Source organism: Penaeus monodon, chromosome 10 (assembly GCF_015228065.2).
Source record: "Penaeus monodon isolate SGIC_2016 chromosome 10, NSTDA_Pmon_1, whole genome shotgun sequence".
NCBI classification, from domain to species: Eukaryota; Metazoa; Arthropoda; class Malacostraca; order Decapoda; family Penaeidae; genus Penaeus; species Penaeus monodon.
Window position 1 is genome coordinate 29,674,635 of NC_051395.1, and position 7,500 is coordinate 29,682,134.

Consider the following 7,500-nt stretch of genomic DNA (forward strand, 5'->3'; position numbering starts at 1 on the left):
AATAGTATTAGCATTACTGATGTTAGTGTCAGTATAAGTATTAGCTTTAATCTACTTATTATGATTATGATCAACATTTTCATTATTATTACCATCATCACTGAAGTTATCGTCATATTCATTGTTAATCGTATCACTACTTTAGTTACTCTTTTGGTATAATCACTATTAGCTTAACAGTTACCATAATCATTGTCACTGTCATTACAACCATTAACATCATTATCATCAATACCATAATGTCTGTCATCATTATTATTATCAATATTACTGCTTACTCTGTTATTCATTAGTGAGAGAGGTAGTACCTTACCCCAGCAAGGGCCCTCTGGCTAAGGACATGTCCCTACTGGGAGACCTGGTTCTCCTCGTATGGCAAGCTTCTTGTCCGGCCACAAGCCTAGCCTGCATACAGGTTATGAGAAGGTAACTCTGATTTCAAATCCCTCTGCTGCCTTGTAGGGTATGCCTCTTCAGGCAAAGGATAAGGGAAGGACAACTCTGATGTAAAACCATCGGATGCGGAGCAGCGACCCTCCGATTACTAGCTCCTGATCCTTACATGAGGTGAATAATTGCTCATGAAAGGAGGCCTGCGGCCGATGACGGGCTTTGGCAAGAATCAATCAATCAATCAGTCTGTTATTCATTATCATTATAATAGGCATCATTATCAGTAGCAATAGTAGTACTATCGTCATCAGCATCATTATTAACAACATCGTCATTATTATCATCCTTATTATCATTACTATTATTATCAAGGAAAAGGAAAGAAAAAAAAAGCGGAAAAGAAAGAAAGAGAAAAAGAGAGAGAGAGAGGGGGGGAGAGAGAAGAGGAGGAAAAGAAAAGAGAAATTAACAAAAAAGAACAGGAAGAACGCGATGTAACTATACCAAATTACATGAATAACAAAGACAAACACAACAAAAAATAATACAGAAAAATATGACAAAGAAAAATCACTGCAAAGAAAGAGAGAAAAAAATAAGTAGGAAAATAACAAAGAAAAAACCTGATAGGCACGAAATGCGCATATGTTCCCGCGAAGAAAATGGAGCCGCTTCTGAAGCCATGACCCACACACACAGACACACGCGTACGCACACAAACACGCACACACAAACGCGTACATACAGCTCTATATTTCATTCAATCCTGAGGTGTTTGAGCGATTAAACTCCCCGGGCCATATGCAGTGGCTATCGAGGCCAATTAATCCGTCAGATCACCGTGGCGAAGATAGCGCCGCCCGTTTGTCTCTTGTCGAAATAAGAGGCGGAAGGAATTCAATTTCGAAATGACAGGCGGGAAGCGTCGTTCGCGCGGCGGCTGGAGGCGGTCGTCGGGAAGCTCGGTTTCTCTCTCGCTTTTCGCTCTTCTCCTTCTTTTCTCTTCCTGTTCGTTTCTCTCGAGTCTGTTTTTATTCTCTGGTTGTTCTTTCCCCTTCTTGTTCTCTTCTGCTGCTTGTTTGGTCGTTTTCTTTGTGTGTGTGTCTCTGCCTATCTCTTTCTCCCTCCCTCGGAGAAAAACAACAAATATATGTATATGTGTGTGTGTGTGTGTGTGTGTATATATATATATATTATATATATATATATATATATAAAATATAAAATATATATAAAATATATATATATATTATATATATATAAGGAGAGAGAGAGAGAGAGAAAGAGATAAACAGATATAACATCTATGTCTTTTTATCTCCTTTTCATTCCCCACCTGTCTCCTTTTTCTCTCTTCTTCACGTTCGTTCAGGCGAAAGGCTAAGGGAGAGGGGGGGGGCGATGCAAAATGGGTGTAAGAGAAGCGATTTTTAGTTATCATTACTGTTGGTAAGCGTAAGCGGTGGCAGTGTTGTCATTTTCGTGGTTTATCATTTATCGGATATTATCATTGTTCGTTTTATTCTTTTGTTGGGGGGGGGGGGTCATTACTGATATTTTTTTAACATTGTGTGTGTGTGTGTGTGTGTGTCTGTGTGTGTGTGTGTGTGTCTGTGTGTGTTTGTGTGTGTCTGTGTGTGTGTGTGTAGTGAGTGAGTGAGTGTGTGTGTGTGCTTGTCTGTGTGTGTGTGTGTGTGTGTGTGTGTGTGTGTGTGTGTGTGTGATGTATATCCCATGGGTCAATGAAAACTTTACTATCTACTCTGATCAAATGAAAGTGATAATGATGATAATAATAATGATAATGATAATAATATTAACAAAAATAGTAATCATAATATCCAATATTGATTATTTATATATGAGAATTATAATAATAAAAATGATACTATGATGATACTGTTAATAATGATATAATGATTATGATGATAGTAATAATTTCCACCATTAACATTATCATTATCATTATTATTGTTATTATTATCATTATTATTGATAGCAATAATATTAGTACTATCGTCATTATTATTTTATATATATTTTTATCATCATTATTGTTATCATTTTTATAATCATTTTTATCATCACTATTATTATTTTTTATTATTATTATTATTATTATTATTATTATTATCATTATTATTATTCTTATAATTATATTATTATTAAAACTATTTATTATTATTTTTATTATTTTTATATTATTATTATTATTATTGTTATCATGATAATAATAATAGTAGTAATAATGATTATTATAATGATAATGATAACAAATAATAATAATAATAATAATAATGAAATTAATAATGATAGTCATAATAACTATGATAATGATCATGATAATGATTAGAATATTAATGATAGTAATAATAATAAGAAGAATTATCCTAACAATAATAACAATAATGATGATAATGATAATAATAAAGATAATAATAATAGTGATGATATTTGTGCTAATAATGATGATAATAATAGTGATAATTATAACAATGTTGATAAAGAAATAATAATAAAAGCAATGATAATCATAATAGTAAGATGGACAAACCGATAAATGAACAAGGAAAAGTAAATGGGAAAAGATAGACAATTAAATAAACAGTAAATAGACAACAGGCAAGATAAATAAGGACGAGACAGAGAATGGAAAATAATAATCGAAATTTCACATATAATAAAAAATATATATATAGAGAGAGAGAAAGAAAATTATAAATAATAGAAATAGATAATATGAAATGATATATAAACAATATAAATAAAGATGACTTAACCGCGGCTTTCATTACGCAGCAAATCAAAATTGGATTGAGAGAGATTAACAAAGTCGCTAAAACGAATATAAAATAGCAAAGTGTTTTCCCGGAAATCTATTTTCGTTGGCTCAACCTGAAAAAAATATATATATATATATATAAATAGCTTTCGTGTTTTTTGACTTTGAAGATACTGTTATTATTTTTCTTTCAAACATTTTGTGTCTTTGTCTGTCAGTTTGTCTGTTTGTCTGGCTGTCAGTGTGTCGGTCCGTCAGTCTGTAAGATTGTCTGTCCGTCTTTCTGTTTGTCGGCTGCGGTCGGGCAAGATCGTTCTTTTAAACGCTTTTTGGTCTTTTCTCGCCTTTGGGACGGAAAAAGCACGTTTGCACACGTTTTAAATATATGTTCGTGGTGTTTTTTGCACATATTTATATATATAGAATAATTTTATTATATATAATAAAATTAGTAGATGATATATATTATTTTAGATGTATGTGGTAATGGAATATATATTTAAATTAGTTATAATACATATCATATTATTAGTATATAATATATAATTATATTATATTTATATATATCTTAAAATAATAATATAATATATATATATATATGAAAAATATATATATAAAACACATATATATATATAATATATATAATATATTTTATATATATTTTTATTTGAGAGAGAAGGGAGAGAGAGAGAGAAAAGAGAAGAGAGAGAGAAGAGAGAGAAGAGAAAAGAAGGAGAAGAAGAGAAAGAGAAAAGAGAGAGAAAAGAGAGAGAGAAGAAAAGAGGGGAGAGAGAGAGAGAGAGAGAGAGAAAGAGAAAGAGAGAGAGAGACAGCGAGAGAGAGAGAAAGAGAGAGAGAGAGAGAGAGAGAGAGATTGAGGGAGAGAGAGCTACACAGATAATCATCTGGATAGGAAAATTGACCGGGAGATAGATAGTTCTGGGTATAATATTACGAAAGGTATTGCATCTGCAATGATATCATCATCGTTGATTGTCGAAATAACTGTTGCTAATATCAGTATACCCTCATTGCCCTACTTATATAATTTTTTCATTGTTGTAGTTATTAGGGTCATTATCGCTGCCGTTATTACAACTTATGTTATTTTTGTATTATCACCACTATTTCCATTATCATTATTCTGTTTGTCTCGCAGTGGTGGCGTTCTCGTCGAGCAACCTTGCTGACCCGCGTTCGGTTCCCGCGCCGCCAGTGGATGGCAAGCCGGCCATTCCTTGCACGCACGGGGCTAAATTAAAAGCAAACAGACAGCCTGTCACAATAATCATATGAATAACCGTTGTATCAAATGAAATTAACTGGAATGTTATTATCATTATTATTATTGTTAGTATTATTGTTATTGTTATTATTACTATTATTATTATTATTATTATTATTATTATTATTATTATTATTATTATTATTATCATTATCATTACTATTATATTATTATTATTATTAATTTTAGCAACCAGTCCCAACTTATGTCCATCATTATCAGTAATAGCATTATCATAATTTTTTGTAATGATTGTTATCATTATTTTTGTCATCGCTATTGTTATTAATATCAATATACCTATCATCACCAGAAAGATATAGTAGTCAAGTCTGTTATGTCAATGTCATTATTATCATCATTGTTATATGGCATTATTATAATTCTATAAAACTAATAATCATTATGATTTTATCTTTACCGTTCATATTGTTATCATTATTGCTTTTACTTTTTTATTGTTTTTGTTGTTGTCATCACTGATGCTAGTATCATTACTGTTATTACTATTGCTATTATCATTACCATTATCATTATCAATATCACAATACTGTTACCATTATTACCCTTTACTATCATAATTATCGTTTTATTATTATCATTATTATTGTTGTTGTTGTTGTTGTTGTTGTTGTTGTTGTTGTTGTTAGCATCATCATCATCATCATTATTATCATTATTATCATATTATTATTATATTATTATTATTATTATTATTATTATTACTGTTGTTATTATTATTATTATTGTTATTATTATCATTATTATTAATACTATTATTATTATTATTATTATTATTATTATTATTTTACTTTTTACCATTATTACTATTATCATTACCAATATCACTATTGTCAAATCCGTTATCATCATTATGATCATTAACTGTATCTACCATTGTTATTACCATTATCATGGGTATTATCATTAACAGTATATTTACTATTATCTTTACCATTATTTATATATTAATATTATCATTATCATCATTGTTATTATCATTGTCATTATTGTTGTTAATATTTCGTTTTCATTATCATTATTATGGCTATCATTATTCTTCATGATCACTATTAGTAGTAGTAGTAGCAGCAGCAGTAGTGATAGTAGCAGTAGTAGTATCTTTGTTATAATTTTCATTATTATTATCATTATCATCACTATCATTATTATCATTATTATCATTATTATCATTTTTAATATTGTCGCTATTATTATAATCATACCTATTATCATCAGTATTATAGATTACTATCATATATAATATTTATCGTTATTATTACTATAATTATTATTATTATTATTATTACTATTATTTATATTGATATCATTATCATTATTAACATTATCATTATCATTATAATGTCTATTGTCATTACTATTATCATCATTATTAAGGTTATTATTGCTATTATTCTTAGCTTTATCGTTATCATTATCACTTTTGTCATTATCATGATTCTTATTATTTTATTATCAGTATCATCACTTTTGTAATTATAATCAAAATATCGTTTTATTATAAATATCATCATCATCATAATCATCATTATTATCATCATAATCATTTTCATCATTATTATGTATATATAAGCCCATCAATACGCACATTATATGTGTGTGTGTGTGTATGTATATATATATATATATATATATATATATATATATATATGTGTGTGTGTGTGTGTGTGTGTGTGTGTGTGTGTGTGTGTGTGTGTGTGTGTATCATATATATATATATTTATAGTATATATATATATGTATTTTATATTTTTATATATGTATGTTTATATTATATTGTTTATGATTATATATGTGTGTGTGTGTGTGTGTGTGTGTGTGTGAGTGAGTGTGAGTGAGTGAGTGTGTGAGTGTGTGTGTGTGTGTGTGTAAGTGCTTCTGAAATATAAAACGTAAAACGTAAAATAGCAATTTACTACCCTTTACCATTTACAGATATCTAATATTATCATTATTATTATTATTATTATTATTATTATTATTATTATTATTATTTATTATTATTATTATTATTATTATTATTAATATTACCATTATTATTGTTATCATTATTGTTATTATCATCATCATTATCACTATTTATTATTATTATTATTATTATCATTATCATTATTATTATAACACGCCGTGAGTTCGAAACCGCTTTGACCGACTTTCGGAGGAAATTTTAAGTTCTTTCTTCCACTTTTTCGTGTTTTGACGTTCGTGAATTTGTTAATGCGTGTTATTCTAAGTTGTTATTCCTTCGACGTTTCTTCTGCGCCTACTACAGGAATAACCTCGACTGAATATCACCGGGAAATGGCTGATCGTCGATGTGAACTTACGTACGCACGCAAACGAATGCACAGTACATTATATACACGAATGCACATGTATATTAGGACAATAGATATATGATTGACTGATTAATTAATGATGTGAGTAATACACTGATCAAGGCAAATTTATAATGGAGGAATTATATCAAGATGAGTAACTTCATATACAAATAGGTAGATCAGTTTTAAAAAATATAACTTAGATGTGTTTAATATATCGACATAGACTGAATTAGAAAACAAATAATGGGTGAATTAATTGCTTCAGTGGCGAATCTATGATTAAACGATTTTATAATAAATAACAAATATTGGATAACAATCCATACATGATTACCAGCGAAATTAATAGTCTATGGGGAGAGTAATAAAAGTGATTATTAAACCAATAAAAAAATTACCTTAAACCGCCTAATGAATTTCATCTTCATATTCATCATTAACCACTCGACCAGTTAATTAATGATAAAGTTCGGATTAAAACATTCTAATACATCAATAATTATAATGCGTATTGTATTATGTAAAGTATATTGTGCATATATTTTTATCCTCATTAATAGGTATGACAATTAACCTGTTGCATAAATCTATAATTATTGTCCAGAGGTATCATTAATATGTATGATAATCTGGAAATAAAAAGTGTTAATTATGGCATATGAAATTGTTCTTAAAGTTACGAAGTGATATCAATA